The following is a 22,004-nucleotide window of genomic DNA, read 5'->3' on the forward strand; positions in this document are numbered from 1 at the left end:
GTTTCACGACGCTGACTTTCGTTCTCAGAGCCCGGATAGCTCAGTCGGTAGAGCATCAGACTTTTAATCTGAGGGTCCAGGGTTCAAGTCCCTGTTCGGGCGGAGCTATTTTTCCTCCACGAAACACAAGCCTTTAGAATCCAACTGCATTCGTAATGCTTAAAAGAATGAACATTACCTTTTCTATTTACATCTAACATATGTTTAGTATGATATAACGCCACGCTTGTTTATAGCATTTCAGGAAGCCCCGAACCTGTATCTCTAACAATTGTATTCTAATTGCAAAACTGTTTAAAATGCTACATAATCTAATTCAGTTTATGCTTTGACAAACATCCATTTTGTGAATCATCTAGCTCGAGATGGTGAATTCATAAAGGATCATAATACTTGTTTATAACCGACACGAAAATGTTTATGCCTGTAAATAAAATCTCCCAGTGGTATCTGCATGCAATTCCTCCAGGGGTTTCGACCCAGCGGTCTGAGGACATCTGGGAGTCCATGAAGGTATTGCATTAGATCTGTGGACCGATATGATTTTTTTGTTAAAACATAACATATTGTAAAGTGTATCTCTAAATATGGTTCATTTGTTCTGTAGATTTTGTAATGTTAAGAAACAATTTCTTATATCATCTTTGGCGGATATGGTTTGGACAATCCCTGCTCCACCCCCACTTCCCTAAAGTCAGTGTTGTTGATGTTTTTGTTTTTTAATCAAACTCTGTTCGGATATAACAAAAAGGCAAATATCCATGAAAACATGTAATTTCAGACTGAGATCAAATTGTAACGTGCATATACATTGAAATCAAATAACAACAAAACAAAAGGAAAAATAAAATAAAACTAAAACGTTTATAGGGCTTATATTATATAAAGCAATATTTATTAAAATAATATTAGAAGCTTCAGGATTTTTAAGACATCAATACAAGAGAGCCTTTAGTCAAAGTAAGTCGGTATGTCGATAAAGTATCACTCAGATTTTATTTTGAAGAAAATATTCGCTGTTGTTTTCATGTGTGTTACAAATGGTGCATGCAGAATCAAAACAAAGAACTTTTATTGCATTAATTTTTCATTAGACAAGATTCTTGCAGTGATGCCTACATATTTCATATATATAGTATATTACATTTCCTCTGAACAAGTATAAAGCAACATTTGGCATTTGAATATTTGCCAACATACTATTATTTATTTTATTATTGTTATTATTATTATTATTATTATTATTATTATTACAATTAGTTACCAACCAAAACTGAGAAACAAATGATGAACAAAAAGGTTCATGACAAATGTTAATACACCGTAATATTCTGGGTCTGCTCACAAACCCTAAGCCATCTTGCCATGTTGTTCTTTACAATGACAAATCCTGTAAAAATGATTTATAAAATCAATGACTTATCAAGATTTTAGGTTAGAATTTATACGGTATAAGGAATGTGTACTGATCTTGTAAATGGTCACAATTTCTTTTAAGATTGTTTTGTAACATATTTGATGCTTTACTATTTCATTTTTAATGGTCTTGCAGTGTAACAAATGATTGTGTAAAAGTACAAATAGTATTCCATGTAGAATCTCAATTATTATGAGTTCATAAAAGCTGTATGCATAATAATAATAATAATAATAATAATAATACAAATTGAAAATGTTGTTTTAAAAGTTTTAGATGGAGTATTGCATGTCACACCACAGGACATGCCAACTTCCCAAATGTATTTTATGTCAGAAAAAGTAAACTTATAATTTCATTGTACAGTGCAAAGCATAAAATTAATGATGGTGAATGTTTGGGGAACAATCTTAATATTAACATTATTCTATACCTATTTGTTGTTTTATAAATGAAATCCAGACAAACATACACAAAAAAATATTTCCTCTATTAAAAAAATAAAAATAAATGAACGCTTGCCAAGATAAGCTCTAACTTAAGTTAGGCGTAGAAGCGTTCAATCGGGCAGGATAATAATGCAGGAAATCACACTATTAAAGGTACACTCAGTAATTTAAAAAGTTTTACTTCTAAAGAAATGAATAGTAACTTTGAAACATATGTATAAAATCATGACTACTCACATCAGATAAAAGAGTTCAGTCATATCAGTAACCCTATAAAAGCTCTTTTATTGTACATAAAGCAGGGGCGCCTCATGGGGGCACCCATATTAGCATCACATGACCAGCTGAATACTACATGGATTAAATGAATCCTGTTTTACTGTGCATTGTGAATTTGTATAATGGCATTGAAAAACTACTGTATTTGAATGACCACAAGATGTCAGTGTAAGCCATACTTCGACAAACTTCAAAAAATGACTGAGTGCACCTTTAAAGTAATTTTAATTAGCATTTTTTTTTTCTTGTTTTCATAAAAACCTGTTTCCCAAACTGATGCACATTAAGTCTAAAGATGCTGAACTAACACTAAAACTTCCACCAATATCTCCAGATTCCAGAAGATATCATTAGCACAATTAGGTTAAAGAGTATAAATCTATACTATACAGCCATAAAACATTGTGCTGAAAACAGTCAACGCTTATTGTAGCTGCAGAATTACACCTGAAAATGCTCTGATGTGCTTTCATGGCCTAGCGTTATACAGAAGTTATACATTAAAAAAATAAAAATAAAACAACAACCTTTAGAATGTGGAAATATTTTGTATTGTCTTTTTGTAAGTCATTATTGAATATGCAAGTCATTTTAATGAATGCTTGGACACCAGCGATGTTTTAGCGCAGTGTGTGGACTAGATGGTCCTTTACACACGTTGGTGAATATTCAACAAACTTTACCCCGCTTCTATCCACTCAAAAATTAGGGGGACCACTGTGGGTCTTATTGACATGGGGGCACTACCCCCCACCCCCTTCCCCAGGGCCTATCCTAAGAACCACTCCTGCAGACAGCTCAGGACAAGTGGACGATGTTTGCACATTAAACCATAAAAATAGGCCATGGCTGTGGCCAGAGTTTCCATGATCATGGAAAATTTTGAATTGAGATTTCCAGGCCTGGAAAAGAAATGGAAGTTAGTGTAATCTTAAAAAAAAAAAAAAATAAAATAAAAAAAAAATAAATTATTGAAAAAGCCACTGAAATTTCTATGGAGAATTTATGTTCTAGTTTTGCTCTGTTTTAAAATATTGCATTGGCGAGACATTATCACTTATACACAAGCCAGCATAGAGTGTTTTATTGGAGACATTTGTAAACATAACTATAATTGTTTAAATCTATTAATTCAAAATGCTATTCTCTGACATACAAATAAAAAATAATAAAATAAAAAAAAAATCACTTAGTTATCATGAATGACTTGAAAGGCAATCAAGAAGCCATGAAAATCCATTGGTTAAAAAGTGTGGGAATGGTCAAACAAACCCTGTGAAGTATGAAAGCAACCCCTCACCTACTCTAAAAAGAAAAAGAGAGACAGAGGAGGGAGGCTGGGACTTATCCAGCAGCGTTGATGAAGCTCCAGTATCTGTCCCAAAAAATTAACCCAAGAAGATGAATGTATGTCCCAAGAGGAAGAAGACAGAAGACAAATGTCCACCAAGCCTTCACGGCACTAGTTATTATAAAGAAGAGCCTGCTGATTTCTCCGAGACTGTGATGAGGAGGAGGGCGTGGCCAGGCCGTGAAGTTGCCTGTCTTTATACTTTAACAGTATGAGGACGGGTAATGAGGAGGCACGAACCAGCTAAACAGTCAACGTAAAGTTTAATATCAAACTCAACATAAAACAAACATAACCAAACACACACACATGCAGCACGGCCGCATGCGTCTCTCTCTCAAACTGGCGTCTCTGGCCCCCCTTTATCTTGCTCTCCCACTGATCATCCGATTCAGCAAAATGGATTGAATTAATTATTTTCCTCAATTCTACAAACAATACCCCATAATGACAACGTGAAAAGTTCGTTTGAAATCTTTGCAAATGTATTAAAAAAAAAATAAAATAAAAAAATAAAAATCACATGTACATAAGTATTCACAGCCTTTGCTCAATACTTTGTTGAAGCATCTTTGGCACCAATTACAGCCACAAGTCTTTTCGAGTATGATGCTACAAGTTTGGCACACCTATTTTTGGGCAGTTACTCCCATTCTTCTTTGCAGGACCTCTCAAGCTCCATCAGGTTGGATGGGGAGCGTCGGTGCACAGCCATTTTCAGATCTCTCCAGAGATGTTCAATCGGGTTCAAGTCTGGGCTCTGGCTGGGCCACTCAAGGACATTCACAGAGTTGTCCCGTAGCCACTCCTTTGTCATCTTGGCTGTGTGCTTATGGTCGTTGTCCTGTTGGAAGATGAACCTTCACCCCAGTCTGAGGTCCAGAGCACTCTGGAGCAGATTTTCATCAAGGATGTCTCTGTACATTGCTGCATTCATCTTTCCCTCGATCCTGACTTGTCTCCTAGTTCCTGCCGCTGAAAAACATCCCCACAGCATGATGCTGCCACCACCATGCTTCACTGTAGGGATGGTATTGGCCAGGAGATGATGTTTGCCTTTTACTGAGGAGTGGCTTCCGTCTGGCCACACTACCATACAGGCCTGATTGGTGGAGCGCTGCAGAGATGGTTGTTCTTCTGGAAGGTTCTCCTCTCTCCACAGTGAAATGCTGGAGCTCTGCCAGAGTGACCATCGGGTTCTTGGTCACCTCCCTGACTAAGGCCCTTCTGCCCCGATCGCTCAGTTTGGCCAGGCGGCCAGCTCTAGGAAGAGTCCTGGTGGTTCCAAACTTCTTCCATTTACGGATGATGGAGGCCACTGAGCTCATTGGGACCTTCAATGCTGCAGAAATTTTTCTGTACCCTTCCCCAGATCTATGCCTCGATACAATCCTGTCTCAGAGGTCTACAGACAATTCCTTGGACTTCATGGCTTGGTTTGTGCTCTGACATGCATTGTTAACTATGGGACCTTATATAGACAGGCGTGTGCCTTTCCAAATCATGTCCAATCAACTGAATTTACCACAGGTGGACTCCAATCAAGTTGTAGAAACATCTCAAGGATGATCAGTGGAAACAGGATGCACCTGAGCTCAATTGTCATGGCAAAGGCTGTGAATACTTATGTACATATGATTTTTAATTTTTTTTTTCATTTTTTTTTTTTTAATAAATTTCCAAAATTTCAAACAAACGTCTTTCACGTTGTCATTATGGGGTATTGTTTGTAGAATTTTGAGGAAAATAATTAATTTAATCCATTTTGGAATAAGGCTGTAACATAACAAAATGTGGAAAAAGTGAAGCGCTGTGAATACTTTCCGGATGCACTGTATATATATATATATACACACACACACACACACACACACACCTACATATATATACATACATATACACATACACTATCGGTCAAAAGTTTTGAAACACTTGACAGAAATGTTTCTCATGATCTTAAAAATATTTTGATCTGAAGGCGTATGCTTAAATGTTTGAAATTAGTTTTGTAGAAAAAAATATAATTGTGCCACCATATTAATTTATTTAATTATAAAACTAAAATTTAATTACAAAAAAAAAAAAAAAGTTTTTGAAATTGATGACTTGGACCAAATAATAAAAAAAGCAGCCAATAAGTGCCAAACATAGATGGGAACTCCAATACTGTTTAAAAAGCATCCCAGGGTGATACCTCAAGAAGTTGGTTGAGAAAATGTCAAGACTACATGTCTGCAAATTCTAGGCAAAGGGTGACTACTTTGAAGATGCTAAAATATAACACAGTTTTGATGTATTTTAGATTTTGTTTAGTCACAACATAATTCCCATAATTCCATTTATGTTATTCCATAGTTTTGATGACTTTACTATTATTCTAAAATGTGAAAAAAAAAATAAAAAAAATAAAAAAAATAAATAAGACAGACTCAATGACTGCCGAGTAGAACTGTATCAGCAGCGCCTATGGCAGGTTGAACTTCCTCAACTGGCAAAGGAAGTACAACCTCTGCTGGGCCTTTTTCACAATGGAGTCAATGTGGGTCTCCCACTTCAGGTTCTGTGAGATGGTAGTGCCCAAGAACCTGAATGACTCCACTGCTGCTACAGTGTTGTTTAGAATGGTGAGGGGGGACAGTGTTGGGGGGTTCCTCCTAAAGTCCACAATCATCTCCACCGTTTTGAGCGTGTTCAGCTCAAGGTTGTTTTGACTGCACCAGACAGCCAGCTGTTTAACCTCCCTTCTGTATGCAGACTCATCGTCATCTCGGATGAGGCCGATGACAGTGGTGTCGTCTGCAAACTTCAGGAGCTTGACAGAGGGGTCCTTGGCGATGCAGTCATTGGTGTAGAGGGAGAAGAGTAATGGGGAGAGCACATGTCCCTGGGGGGCACCAGTGCTGATTGTACAGGTGCTGGAAGTGAATTTCCCCTGTCTCACAAGCTGCTGCCTGTCTGTCAGAAAGCTGGTAATCCACTGACAGATAGACATGGGAACAGAGTGTTGGTGTAATTTAGTCCAGAGAATAGGGGATGATAGTGGAACGTTTGAAGCAGCATGGGACTTCACACTGCTTCAGTGATCTATTGAAGATCTGTGTGAAGATGGGGGCCAGCTGGTTAGCACAGGATCTAAGACATGCAAGTGAAACGCCATCTGGGCCCTGTGCTTTCCTTATTCTTTGTTTTCGAAAGACACGGCTCACATCATCTTCACAGATCTTAAGTGCAGGTTGAGTAGCAGGAGGGGGGAGGAGGGGGGGTTGCAGGAGGTGTTGGTGTTTGTGTGAAGTGAAGGTCAGAGTGGGTGTGGGGTGTGAGATTGGGCCTTTCAAATCTACAGTAGAACACATTCAGGTCATCAGCCAGTTGTTGGCCCACCACAGGGTTGGGGGTAGGAGTCCTGTAATTCGTAAGTTGTTTCATGTCACTCCACACTGATGCAGAGTCTTTTAGCTACTCTGATTCCCTTATTCAGTGTGTTCCTGGCCTGATTGTACAAGACTTTATCCCCAACTCTGTAAGCATCCTCTTTGGCTTGATAAAGCTGCCTGAGTTCCACTGTAAACCATGGTTTATTGTTGTTAAATGTTAAATAAGTCCAAGTAGGAATGCACATATCCTCACAGAAACTGAAATATGATGTTACAGTATCTGGGAGCTTGTCCAGATTGGTGTCTGCAGCTACAAAAACACTCCAATCAGTGCTGTCAAAGCAGGCTTGTAGTTCCAGCTCTGCTTCGTTGGTCCATCTTTTTACAGTCCTTACTACACGCTTAGCAGATTTTAATTTCTATCTGTAGGTTGGAAGAAGATGAACCAGACAGTGATCAGATAGTCCCAAAGTTGCTCTAGGGACAGAGCGATATGCATCCTTTATTGTTGTGTAGCAATGATCCAGTATATTTCTGTCTCTGGTTGGGCATGTGATGTGCTGTTTGTATTTGGGCAGTTCACGTGTGAGGTTTGCTTTGTTAAAATCACCAAGAATAATAATAACTGAGTCCAGGTATTGTTGTTCTGTGCCTGTGATTTGATCAGCCAGCTGTTGCAGCACTGTGTTCAAACACACGTTTGGCGCGATATACACACTCACCAAAATAAACGAGGAAAACTCCAGCAGCAAGTAGAAAGGCTTACAGTTAATAAAGAGCGCTTCCAAATTAGGACAGCACATCCTCTTTAACGTTGTTACATATGTAGACAAACTTTCATTGATGTAAAAGCATGTTCCACCGCCTCTCGTTTTCCCGACTCCGTGATGCGATCCGCTCTGAACAGCTGAAAGCCCAGCAGATGTAACACGCTGTCCGGAATGGCTTCACTCAGCCAGGTTTCTGTGAAGCACAAGGCAGCAGAGGTTGAAAAGTCCTTGTATGTGCGGGTGAGGAGATGTAGTTCGTCCGAATGCTCGGCAGCGTTGCTCGAAAACCCCGCCGACGGAGTTTGACCAGCGCGCCTGCTCGTCTCCCTCGCCTGCGTCTCATAGCGCGTTTAAACAACACAGACGCGCCTCCGACTAAAATGACAAACAAAACGTCCAAATATTCAAAATCCGGGAAAAGATTGACTGCTATATGCTGTTGAATGTTCAGCAGTTCGTCTCTGGTAAAACGGACTAGAAAAAGATTACTAAACACAGGACAAACAAACAAAAATAATCATTCATGGAGAAAAGAGAGAGTTCAAGGCTCGGTTAATCGAGCAAGCCAAAAGATATCCACACATTCGTTTCTGCCAGGTTGTCTATTTTTTATGGGTCTCCTGACCTTCTCTTGCCAACTGTTCCTATTTTTCCCCACACCAAAACCGATGCAATAAGCTGCTTATTCCACTAGAGGGAAGCATTAAACTTTATGGTAGTTCAAGGACCTGTAAAGGTTTTATGTTTCTCTGTAACTTTGTTATTGGTATTAAATGTTGGGAATATTTGTGACATACCGTCTTAGCTTGTTACTATGTGCCATTAAATTAAGACATACTAAGTGTTTGTTTGTTTTTGTTTTTTCTGTTGAATTTGACTTGCTTTTCATTTTGACAAGCCAAACTGGACATTGCATTTGGCAGACATCATACGTGAGTATAAGAACTTTTTTCTTTTGAATAATTTCAGTGACAAAGTGTGTAAGGAAAATTAGATTTTATCATTGCCTTTTCTGTAAGAAACCTGTAGAATACATTGTATAAATAAACTGTTCTACAGATGTAATTAACATATATGGTAATTTTACAGAAGCCTACTGTTTTTTGTGTGTCAAATAAGTAACAGTGGCGGTGTTATTGCTTATTGAAATTCATTAATACTGCATTCAAGCTTGCATTTTATGAGCTGTCCGGACAATAATGCATAGAAAATTTAGTACTCCTCAAGATACTCTAGAGAGTATTAACGTCTCTGCAATCCATGTAGAAGTGCAGATTGTCATCTGAGCATCTGTTGTGATGAGTTGAAATTAGATGTTAAACAGGCACAGTATTGAATTTTAATGTGATGTATTCCTGGAGTACTGTTTTCTCTCTCCAAAAATGTTTCATGTTTTCAACAACAGATAGTAGAGACAACCATAACAGGATTTTTAGCATTTTGGACTCCAAAAAGGCAAATCAAACAATTCATGTTTTCTACATATCTAATATATTAGAAATAAGCACAACCCTATTATGTACTTAATAGTAATTAAATTAATTGAAAGTCAGTAACTATAATCTGATTACATTTAAAATGTGTGTGACACCACTTTTTTTGGTTGCTAAAAAGTAATTAGATTACAGTAAATAATTACTTTGTAATTAAATTACATCCAAGACTGAATAGCACTGCATATATCTTGTAGTTCAGTGCATGCCGTTCTTGTTATAATTAATAAAAAAACAAATCTGAAGGCATATTATATGTGCCATACTGTTTTAAAGGTAGTCTTTATGTTGCTTGATAGACAAGAAACATGGTTTAAGGTAAAATAATGCTATTATGTTGCAAAATTATGTGGCTATAATATGAGACTTGGTAAATGTTTTTTGTACTGAGATTAAAACAAAAATTAAAGAGATTTGTAGAGCAAATGAAAGGAATAGCTCACCTAAAAATTAACATTATGTCATAATTTACTTTCTGTAATTGTTTTCCCCAGTTGCCTATTACTTTCTTACCTCCATGGAACACAAAAGCAAACAAGGAAAGCGAATGGTGACCATGGCTGTCCCTGGTCCCCTTCTGCTTTCATTGTATGGAAAAAGAGCAGATTGGACATTCTGCTTAATTTCTATTTTTGTGTTCAACAAAAGAAAGAAAGTGATACAGGTTTGGAACAACATGAGGGGAAATAAATGATGACAGAATTTCCATTTTTGGGAGAACGATCCCTTTAATGTTATCATGTCATCCTTTTTCAGGAAAATTATGCTGCTATAGTATGAGGAGGGATTTAGAGTCATCATTCTTACCTCAAACCTCATCCGAGCCGACTGGTACCAGAAGACACAGGGGTAGGTGGTCCAATCCCATGTGGAACTGGAGGGGTATAGGTATAGATACATGCTCATAAACTTCTCATTGCAGAGTGCAACAACATATTTTCATATCTGAAATGGAAGTCGTGCATTTGCCAGTCCTAATGACACCTTTGTGGTCTGTTGCTATGACAACACACCGAGCAGACACTGAGAGTAAATTGAAATTTAGTTGATGTATCCTAAATAGAATTTGAGCTTTACAAATCTTAATGAACCAATCATGTTGTTATAGACTCCTCTCTGACATGAAATGGACTGTTTAAATCAGCTACTGTACATGTAATAATTGCTTAAATGAAACAACATTGTAAAAAAGGTGTCTATTAATAAAGTTATCATCCATGGTTTCATATTAATACCAACAGAAGGTAGAGCTGCAAGGGAGGTCAGAGTGGTTGCCTATGAATTAGCCATTGCTTTCAGATATTAGTTGGATACCTTTCATTTGCAGTGTGTCGGGAACAGAATATCATTAAAGGAGACAGAAACTAGAGTCATACTGTACGTTAGGCTGGCGGTTAGGTTATCACACACACTAAACTGTGGAATATTGAGAAGAAAATGAAACCAATAAATTGAGCCCTTAATATTTAAACCATCTGGCCATATTCATATTCAAACAGTCTATCATGCTATATTAGCACATTTGCTCAACCTGAACTACTTGTTAAAAAAAGTCAGTTCATGCACAGGGCAATAAAAGCTGTCAGTGCTGTGCCCTTGTGGTTACAGCATGTGGTACAACACATTGAGTCCTGGTGCTCATACGTATGTGCAATTTGAGTTTGAATCTGGCACGTCACATTTCCCAATTACATCCCCACCTCTTCCATTCCCACCTCTTCCATTCCCACGTTTCTATAAATAAAAGTTGCAAAAATAAAATAAGGTAAGCATCAATCAATTAATCAATCAATCAGATAGACCATATTTGCCAATCTTGAAAGAATACGTCCTGTAGATGCTATATGATTATTTAGAATGACTTTTAGTTTGGTGGTTCTGCTTTTTATGCTGTCTTGTTTCAAACCACTGATAATTAATTACACAACTTCAATATAAATGTAAATAACTATGTCTCTTCATGTGTTCTACATGTTTCAGAGTAACTGGACTCAGTTATAAATAGGGCTGGGTATTGATCTGGATCGATTTGATTTGATTCTGATTCACAAGCTCTTGATTCGATTCGATTCTGATCTCGATTCGTTTTGATTTGATTGGATGTTGATTTACTTGCATTATAGAGGGTTGCCACATAGAGTGAAAGATCGATCTTGGTATTTAAGATCGATATCGAGATCGTTCAAACGAAGATCGCGATGCATCAGAAAATCTATATTTTTACCCAGCCTTAGTTATAAACAATGCATTGAAACAAGAAGCACATTAATAATTCACCTTAACTGAATTTTGAATAGTCTTTGTTTGCTCAAATGAAATTGGTAAGATTTCTTAATTTTTTGAATGTTCTTAACTCACATTAACTACAACTATGCCATCATTGCCACCCAAGTCAAAGTAATTCCACATAAGAGAAATGTTATTTTACACACAGCACGAGTTGTAGGCTAATTGTCCAAGGTGTTTTTCCGCCCCCGTTTGACAGGAAAAAATCGGCCCTAATTATCGACTGTTTTTAAACAAACGGCTAATGTCCTGTAGTGTATATAATTACTTTTTGGCCAATACCAATGTTAAGCCGATACATTGTTGCATATCTAGTTGTTTTGGTCGGAAATTTCAAGTTTCTTAATCACAGTTGCAGTTTGTTTGTTTTTTAGCCAAAAATGTATTACATTTGGCATGTGTCCACAGATTGTTAAGTTTCAGTTGGCTCTGGCTCATATCTGTCAAACAATTTGACAAATCAAAATTTTCGATATCTTTTTGAAAGGTATGTCTCTCTCTAGATGCACAGCAAATTGGACTAAATGCTTTGTTGGAAATGGAAATCCATTTGACCATTTGATGCCTGAATAAAGGGTGAGATTTGAGCTCATGCTACCAAATGGAGTTAATTAACAGAGATTCGGGAGGAGCATGTTAATTTTAATCTGACAAATCACAGCCCACGAACAGGAGTATATAAGCCGCTGCTTACCTACTTCCTGTGACAACTCTCCTGACATCCCACCTCCACCCCATCTCCACATATTCTCTAAATAAGTCCGGGGGGGGTAATCAGGACTCGAGTCGAGTCTCGAGCTCCGAGCCCTCCAGTATACGGACAGCAAGCCAAATACATTTACTGCTTCAACATAAGATTACATTAACATACGAACTACTGAAGTTTAGATTTACGGAGGTCAGAGAAATAAGACAGAAGAAGAAAATTAGAATAAATACAATAAGGTTCCAACAACTTGTCTGCTTGGACCCTGAAATAAAAGGGCTTTTAACTCTATACAGAGCACAAACACTAGCAGATTCAGGTGCACTATTCCCAGGCCATGGTTTTGGTGGGCTACCCAGTACTTTCATGAAAACAGGACACATGCTTGACTTTGTAACTTTAAAGAAATCTCTAACATTTCTTCTCTTGAACGGTTGAAAGAGATAACCGCTTATCTCATGAAAATGGCAAAGCTTCTAAACAGCAACATTCCTTTTCTCTCACTATGGTAACACAAGCTCAGCTATGTGAACTGGCTGGGTGTATGCTAGATACAGATGCAGTTGTGTCAAGGCCAGAGTATATTGTGAATGTTATACAGTGTGCACTCTATTCTACGGCCTTTACATATATTCATTTTGCCGACCTATCTCCCTCATCTTCAAACATTGAAGACACTGAAACACAGTGATGAACACTGAATATCATAACAGGCATGACGTCTTTCCTCATTGGGTTCTGTCTGATCCCAGGTATCCCTTCGATATTGCTGCCAAAGTCATATTCTCATTATTATTCACAAAGGCAAAGGTCTCTTCTGATGGGCTTTTGCACTGCCTTTATTGTAATGGCTCCAATCTGAATCCATATTGATCTGATCTCATAGAGCCTCAGAGGATGCGCTTTAACCACTCTGTCAAGAAAAGTCCCCATATTTTTCCAATCATCAGTTACTGGACTTCTCATAGAGAACTCTAGCATGCTGAGTTTTTTTTGTGTGTGTATATGTGTGCCTTTGTCCACGTGTAAAATGCAAAACCCTTGACATTAAAAAAGGATATACTGTATATTAGTGGCACTCAACACTGGTCAGTTCGGAAGCACAACTGCATAAAGAGCCACGTTTTAAAACACCTTCCTCCATCAAACTATTCTACATGTCAAAATATGTTGACTAAGAACCTTAGTCAGGGTTGAAACTATATTGTAGCAACCAACTGAAAATGAGGCTGCTAGGGATAGATGCACAGTCATTTCAGCAGGTTTTGCAGTCTTAAAGGGTTTTAGCCAAAAAACAAAAATTCATCATTTACTCACCCTCATTTTGTTCCAAACCGGTAGGCAGAATGTTAGCCTCACTTAACATTTACTTTCATTTCATCTTTTTTCCATTCAGTGGAAGTGAAAGGGAGGCTAACGTTCTGCAAAACATGTCGATATGTGCTCCACGGAAGTCATACGGATTTGAAACAACATAGGGGTGAGTAAATGATGACAATTTTTGGGTGAACTATCCCTTTAAGGTTTTTTTGTGTCCACTGGACAAGCCTCCTTAAAGACACTTTACAGTTTTTTTCAATTGCTAACAAGCATTGTTCAATACTGAAGCCACATTTTCAAAACTCTTCATACATTCAGCGAAACAGAAGTCTACGCGGACCAAACTGTGAATCATTTTTCATTGCTTTCAGACAAAATGCATTCAATGACCAAATTTTTCAAAATCCACGAACACTTTTGTCATTCATACTCCACAGCCTGCAAAACACTTTATATTATCTGCTCATTTTTCAAATGCTAACGCACTGCTTTCAAAACAGAATGATGGCAAATTTCAAGCATTTCTGCAGTAATTATTTTGAAATATAGAAAACCTTAACAGAAAATGAAATAATAATCATTCCAAGCTAATTGCAATTTCAACTGAAAGCTTACCCAGGTGTCCTGCTTTAGTCTCATTACCATGTTTTAGTAAAAGGGGATAGCTTGGAACTGATTTTGTTCGGAAATATGGATCAAAGAAGACAGGTTGGTGGGGAAAGAGGAGTGGTACAGAGAGGGAGAGTGCGTGGAGGATAAAGGAGAGGAAGACCAAGAGCAGTGATATCTGATGCGATAAGGGCCACAATTATTGACCATGTTGTAAACCATGGTCTCTCTTTGAGAGAGGCTGGTCTAAGGGTGCAACCAAATCTGCACCGTTCAACAGTTGCATCAATAGTACGAATTTTCCGGCAAAACAACAGGTGACATGAGCATCCTTTGATGATAACTGAACTACATATTACAGTATAATACAGTATGTCTAAATTTTTACATGTAATGACATTTTGAAACCTATTACAATACAGTAATTGTTGTGTTTTAGGATCCAAAGGTTGCCTCCGAGAGGAGAGAGAGGCAGAATCTTTTCAGATGTGCAGGAAATTGCCATTGTTGACATGCAACAATGCAATAAAACTGCGGGAAATTCGGGACAGAGTGCTGGCAGACAGTTTCACTTTTGGAAATGTGAATATGGTCAGCACAACGACAATTGCCAGAGTCCTAGAGAAACATAAAATAAGGATGAAGCAATTGTACACTATACCCTTTGAGAGAAACAGTGAACGTGTAAAAGAACTCCGGTATCAGTATGTCCAGGTAAGATGTCTGTTCAGTAACCAAACAGGGTACATACACAGTTATGCATAATGTAAATTACTGTAAAACTGCCTGTAATTTAGAGGGTAATGGAGATGGAAGTCAGCCAAACTCTGCATACTTTTATCTTTGTGGATGAAGCTGGATTCAACCTGGCAAAAACACGCCACAGGGGAAGAAATGTGATTGGACAGAGAGCAACCATGGATGTCCCAGGCCAGAGAGAAGCTAACATCACGATGTGTGCAGCACTGTCCAATGATGGTTTGCTGTTACACAAACCACTCATTGGCCCCTACAATACAGAGAGGCTTATTTCTTTTCTGGATGACCTGCATAATCGACTTGTGCCAGCATAGGAGAGAAGGCAAGGGGCATCAAACTCCCCTACCTTCATTGTTGTGTGGGATAATGTGGCATTCCACCACTCTGCTGGAGTCACAGACTGGTTTGCTGCACATCCCAGGATGTCAGTATTATTCCTGCCTCCATATTCCCCTTTCTTAAACCCCATAGAGGAGTTTTTCTCACGTGGAGGTGGAAGGTTTATGACCACCATCCACATGACCAGATGACTTTACTGGAGGCAATGAATGTGGGGTGTGGAGACATTTCTCCTGAAGACTGCCAGGGTTGGATTAGACATTCCAGAAGGTACTTACCAAGATGCATTGCCAGAGAAGACATCAGATGTGATGTTGATGAGAACTTGTGGCCAAATGCAAGAGAGAGGGAGGACTAGAACCCTCATAGTACTTTACAATCACTGATTAGACTACACATGTTGTTGATGTGTTGAATTTTTTTATTATTATCATTGCAGCCCTGGAATTTCAGGAGTTTTTTTTTCCTTTATTTCACAAATAAAGCACTATATTCAAAGAAAACAAATTGCAGCATTTCTGATTCATTCTTGTTACATATGCTTTAGTACATTCAATAAAGTGAAAAGGTGTTATTCTATAATGAAATGCTGATTTATGTGAAAAATCATTCAAACTTTAAAAATAAAAGTTCATAATTTATGTAATGCTCCCTGTTGTTAGTGTTTTTTAGGTCAGTGTGAAATGAATGAAATGTATGTTTTCTGAATGAGAATTGTTGCCAGTGTTATTGTGGAACGAGCTTATTTTGAGAAATATATGAAGTGTTTTGTTTGTTTGAGTGAGTTTTGGAGGTGAGATTAACTGTTTGGCCAAGATTCATGTTGGTAATGGAGACTGTATGAAGAGTTTTAAAAATGTGGCTTCAGTATTGAACAATGCTTGTTAGCAATTGAAAAAAACTGTAAGGGGCAACACTGTGATTAAAGAGTCATGAAGAGTTCTCGAGCAGCTGAGTCGGTTGAGTATCAAGGGTCTATATCATAAAATCAGTAAAGATGTTTCACTGCCATATTATTTGAAACACGGAGCTTGAATTATAAATGGTACTAACCCATATTTACAGTATAGTATACATGATATTAACTATGACTGATGCACCAAATATGATATCTCACCTCATGATCTCATAATCTCTTACATCAACTGAAGGTTTTAATGGTTCAGACCCTTTCAATTGGCCCTTCATTAGTAAATATCCTGTTTATATCTCTATCACAGGATGTGGATGAGTCCTCTGTACACCTGGTTACCAGAGGGAAGTCCAGGAACAGCAGGGGAGTCTCCCACCAACTTCAAAAGTGACCTGCTGGAATACCTGGGAGCATACCAGGCTCCTGAGCTCACTGAGTGAATTGATTGTATTAATCAGCATGATCTATCAGAAACAAGGTAAGACTCTTTGCAAGCGAAAGACTCAGAGACAGTATTTTAATTTAAGGTAAGAAAGGGAGGTATAAGCTTTTGGTTAAAGGTTAAGTGTGTAATTTCTGCGCTACTTGCATCACCAATCAGAATTAATGCAAAAATAATGACCCCAAACACATCCCCCATCTGCCATAGGTTGGTCAAACAATAGTCCTGCCCCAAATGCAGTGTCATGATGCTCAATCTTATACAGCAATGTTTTTATAATGACACAGAGAGCCACAATGTTGGAAATCAACCTTCGAATTACTTACTTAAAAGGTGCTGTAAGCGATTTTATCTATTCTGAGCCATTGGATTAGCCATGCCCTCCAAAGATAACACATTAGTTTTATTGAGACTGACATCATGTAGAAATGGTAGTTAAAAACAACAGTACCAAAACAGTGCCCTCAACAGACAACTGTTATGAACAAGATTTGCATTCTACAATTCGCAGCAATTGTAAACACTTTTAGAAAATGCAAAATGATTGACAGGTTGAAATCGCCATTATCCGCGGACTGCGGACACATTTTTGTTAGCTGTTTCTAGAGGTTGCAGAGACATTTGAGATTTCTTACAACACTTATTGTAAGATTCAGTAATATCTCTCAGGGAGTAGGACATTTTTTGCATACCTTTCCATGAAAAAAATAGCTTACAGCACCTTTAAGTCGTCTCTGAATATTAAACTAGGATAGGAGAAAGTATTTTGTATAGAAGCCCTGAACCACAAGGTGAAAAAAAAGTTACCAGGTGAATTTTTTTTAGGTGTGTTAGTGCCTTCCTGAGACTGTATTACAATTTTGAGAAAACAAACAAACAAACAAAAAATTCTCTCTGAAAATTAATTTTTTCTATAGGGTATATCTCATTGGATCAACTCCAGGAAGATATCAAGGACCTGCCTTGGAGAAGTGGGGCCAACTAAGATTATGAAAGGTGATGTATTTAGTGTTTTCACATTCTTGTGTGATTCAAGTTCTTTTTCCTCTGCCCTCATAGGCAATTGCTACAGCCCCTCTTCTCTCTATACAGACAAATGATTGATGTTCATGAAAAGGCAATGTGTGCCTGTAGGATGCTTCAGAAATGTTGTCTCTGTTCCATTATTAAAGGAATTCAGAAAACACAGGCAGAGAGGTGTTGCATTGGTTATGGCAAGAATCCGAAATTGAGCCAGGAGTATTCAGTTCCCCTTCTGTCACTCGTGGATGCTATTGCATTGGCCTACCAGACCCAGGCTGTGCCCGCCCCCTTGCGGGTTCGAGCACACTCTACAAGGAGTGTGGCATCCTCGTGGGCACTGGCCAATGGCACCTCTCTAGCAGACATCTGCAGAGCAGCAGGCTGGGCAACACCCAATACTTTTGCGAGATTTTACAATCTCCGGGTTGAGCCGGTTTCGTCCCGTGTTCTTTCAGGTACGAACAGGTAGAGTTCGGTAATACGGAACAGCTGGCCGGGTGTATCACTTGCGTATAGCGCCTTTCCCCTCCCCTGAGGCGAAAACGTGCGCTTTTACCCCCAGTCGAGTTTACGAAGTCGTGGTCCCTGGATGTCCTTCCTCCCTAGCCTTATGGTCCGCAAACTCGGCGGAGGAGTTCGCAGCCAGCCCCACTACGGGGTCTAATATGCCCTGTACTGGGACAGGTGCTCCACAGGTGCCGATTACTCCGGTAGCCCCTGTGATGTATATTCCGCGGGTGCAGTCTCCATGTCGGCAGACCCGCGTCTCCCTTGGGCAGAGCTCTCTCTTTTCCAGTGAGTGACTCACAGAGCTTTAACTCTAAAACTAAAATGTGCCATTTTTTCAATGTTAAAATACTCTCTCCTAGCCCAGCTTTGGGCCCAGCTTTTTTGTGTTTTGATTTCCTCAAAAGGGGACTAAAATGTAATGATGTAATGAAGATTCACCATTTTATGAGATATCATAACATACAGTTAACAAGCATATCTCATTGTTTTTGTTTCTCACAGTTGTTCAGCGAACACACATGGCCCATGCAGAACATTAGCCAGTCCAGAAACCAAGATGCTGCTGGTAAGTGGTTTGAAAAGCCCCTGCTGATCTAACTGCAAAAAGCATCTTTTTCTATTGATGTATTCTGAATACATGGCTTGCAAAATATCAATCACAATTTTTTCATTGTAGTATACTAGATGTTTTTTTTTTTTAATAATTGTTTTGAGCACTCTTAAAAGCGTGAAATTGTGTTATCAACTTGTTGTCACTGTCTGCTGCCTTTCATGTCACAGAAGCCGCGGACACACTATACTTCACACTCCATTCAGTCCCATTCAAATGCATCTGAACGTGGGAGACCAGAAACTCTAATGCGAAGAAATTTCACATTCCCCTGCGCACAAAAGTTCAAGTTCAACCCCCAAAGACCACAAAGAAAGTGTTAATTTTTTCACTTTTTTTTTAATTTTTTAATTTTATTTTTTTAGTCATAGTTTGTCTTTTGATGAAAATGTCCTTTAAAATTAGTCAATGTTTCGTTGATAGTTTTAGTCTGATGAAAATGACAATTTTAATCAATGAAAATAAAATCTTTTCGTTGACGACAATGTGCAAAATGGGCAAAAAGGTGTCAAGCTGTAACAGACCAAACTTTAATCAAATATTCAAACATTTATGGAAAGAATTTATGAACATTTTCTAATTTAAAAATGTATCAAACATATAAATATGCATAGCCTTTAAAATAAAATGAGCTCCTAAAATAATAATGAACAGACTAAAGTATTTGCTACTTTTTAGAAGTTAGCCTACTGTACTCTGAATTCTTCATGATTTAGAGACTTATTAATTTTCCTTGAAAGGATATTACATTGCGTGTAGCGTGTTTCTTACGAAAACAGTAAATTCACAATGCAAGTTACGCATTGCAAATTATACATATTCTGACTAGCACGTCATTTAGTTCAAGTTCACCTGTTCATTCGCTTCACTGTGCAGATGTACGTTGTTATATTACATATATGTTATGGATATAGGCTACTATGGTGATTAAAATCATGTATAAATAGGATGCATTTGAATGAGGTAGGCTATTTACCCCGTTTTGAAGTGGTTCATTTTGCCTGTGATGATCTCACGCAGCTCAAGCGGAGAAATCCCTAATTATTAATGGGTTAGATCAGGAGTCTTCAACCATTTTCAGGCCAAGGACCCCTTGGTGGGTAGAGAGATGGAGCCGGGACCCCCATTACATATTGAATAAAATTGAGTGTTGCGTTTTGTGCCTATAAACACGTGGATGGTATGCTACCAAATTATTGTATGTATACTTCATGATGTTTACATTGCAAAGCCATTGAAATAATCATTAAATGCTGCCCTGCTGAAAAGACCAGCTAAAACCAGCATAAGCTGGTTGGCTGGTTTTATCTGATCGCCCAGCCTGGTTAAACTGGCCAGGCTGGTTTTAAAGGGGTTTTGAACACTTTTTTTTTTTTTAGAAGGTCAGGCTGGTCTTAGCTGGTCAGGCTGGCCATGCTGATCTTAGCTAGTCAGGCTGGTCAGGGTGGTCTTAGTTGGTCAGGCTGGTCTTAGCTGGTCAGGGCAGTCTTGGCTGGTCAGGATAGTCATAGCTAATCTCCCAGTCTGACCAGCATAAAAGTGTTCAAACCCCCTCTGAAACCAGCTAACTGACCAGCCTGGCTAGGCTGGGCGACCAGCTAAAACCAGCCAATCAGCTTAAGCTGGTTTTAGCTGGTCTTTTCAGCAAGGATGTACAGCAGGGGTCTGCAACATTTTTGACATGAAGTGAAATTTTTAAATTCTTCTGTAAATCCCTGTGCCAAACCTACAATATGAAAGAAAAAGACAGACAGACAGAAAAACAGACAGACCCTGTCCATGCAGAATAAAACAACTTTTATAAGGTTACTAAAATGGAGTCTTCATCTCATGTGAGTGATCGATTTTATACATACATTTTAAAATTACTGTTGATTTCATCGAGTAAAAATTTGTAATGAGGAAAACAATGACTGAGTGCACCTTTAATTTTGTTGATTTGAGAGTCAAAATCTTGTGTGTGTGGAACGTCAATGCCAGCTTGATAATGTCAGCACTAACTATTTATTTACACCAGGCAAGTATGCCATTGTTCTGAAAGCAGGCTGTTATCTGCTGACTAGCGCTGTTTAATTACACTTTAAGATTTGGAATGTAGCTGCGAAGGACTTCAGCATATCGATAATTCATACTCCTGTCTATCGCTGTCGCTCACCTGCGTTTGAGTGATTATTACAAATGCCACCAATGGTAGATCAAACTATAACTTGCGGACCCCCTGTTGAAGACCCTTGGTTTAGATGGATCTATATCTAATATCTTCTTCTATATACAGATTCTGTAGATGTTTCTTCTCCTTTTCATATCTTTCACTGTTAATATCTTGCAGTATAATTTTTATCTCGTCGTATTTTCATCAATAGTATGCTTTAATAAATCGTTTAATTATCATCATGATGCGCCTTTTTCGTCTTGTCATCTTTATTGTTGGCAAAATCAAAAATACCTTTGTCAACGAACATTTTCGTCAATGATTTCGTTGACGAGATTAACACTGCCTTCGAATTCGGATGTCCAGAAGATGTGTGACTTTAGAAGATGGAAACGTTCACACTTACCTCTTGGCTCAATACAAAGAATACATATTTCGAAGCTGCATGGTTTTATTATTGCAGGAAAGCGAGTAGATTATATATTTTAAATTTTTTATATAATATTATTTGTTATTTATCATTTATTAAAACCAGAAGCCCTTGAGTGTTACATCATATCCTGTCCGTTGTGGTGTTTGAAGTGATTTTGCATCCTCAAAGCCTAGTGTGACTGTGGCTTTAGGACTGTGCACATTCTTGTGGTGCCATCAGCCAATCATTGATGTCAGCCGATTAGTTCTAAAAACCAAATGCCAATGAGCAAAGATGGCAAATTTCAAATGCTGTACTTCCAGCGAGCAGCTGTCATTGAGATGAATTAGAATGCAGATAGATGACTTTCTCTGGATATTATGGACCTCTTTGTTAGTGAGATGCCCAGATGGGTATTATGATTAACACAGTTGCGTATTCCCCTTCCAGCTTTCTTGTCTATTAGGATAAATTGTTCTCAAATGTTGTCTCTGTTTTAACTGGGATAGAATCAAGGAGGGACGCTGGCACGCACATGTGCAGCCTGTTTCTGCCTTTCCATGAATGCAAAAGCATCGGCTTTTAGTGTACAACTCTTCTGCGCTATGAAATTTTAAATTAAATCCCGCATGGTTAATTAGCAATTAGTATTCATAGCATATTCTCTTTCTCAATACTTGAATTCCAATTTGCAAAAAAAAGAAAAAAGAAAAAGAAAAAAGAAACCCATTCCCTTTGCCGAGTGTCACGTCTCAAAAAGAGTTGTTTCAGAGAATAGTTACAAGAATTC

General features: G+C 38.2%; 1 non-coding gene and 1 pseudogene across 1 annotated transcript; both read left to right on the top strand.

Annotated features, from left to right (window-relative positions):
• The first annotated feature begins 29 nt into the window (after nucleotides 1-29).
• On the top strand, nucleotides 30-102 carry trnak-uuu (transfer RNA lysine (anticodon UUU)). Its single transcript has one exon. It is a non-coding gene; the product is annotated as a tRNA-Lys (tRNA).
• Nucleotides 103-414: 312 nt separating this feature from the next.
• The window catches only part of LOC127454980 (tyrosyl-DNA phosphodiesterase 1-like), a 49,572-nt pseudogene continuing 27,982 nt past the window's right edge, over nucleotides 415-22,004 (top strand).

The sequence above is a fragment of the Myxocyprinus asiaticus genome, chromosome 17 (genome assembly GCF_019703515.2).
Source record: "Myxocyprinus asiaticus isolate MX2 ecotype Aquarium Trade chromosome 17, UBuf_Myxa_2, whole genome shotgun sequence".
Classification (NCBI taxonomy): Eukaryota; Metazoa; Chordata; class Actinopteri; order Cypriniformes; family Catostomidae; genus Myxocyprinus; species Myxocyprinus asiaticus.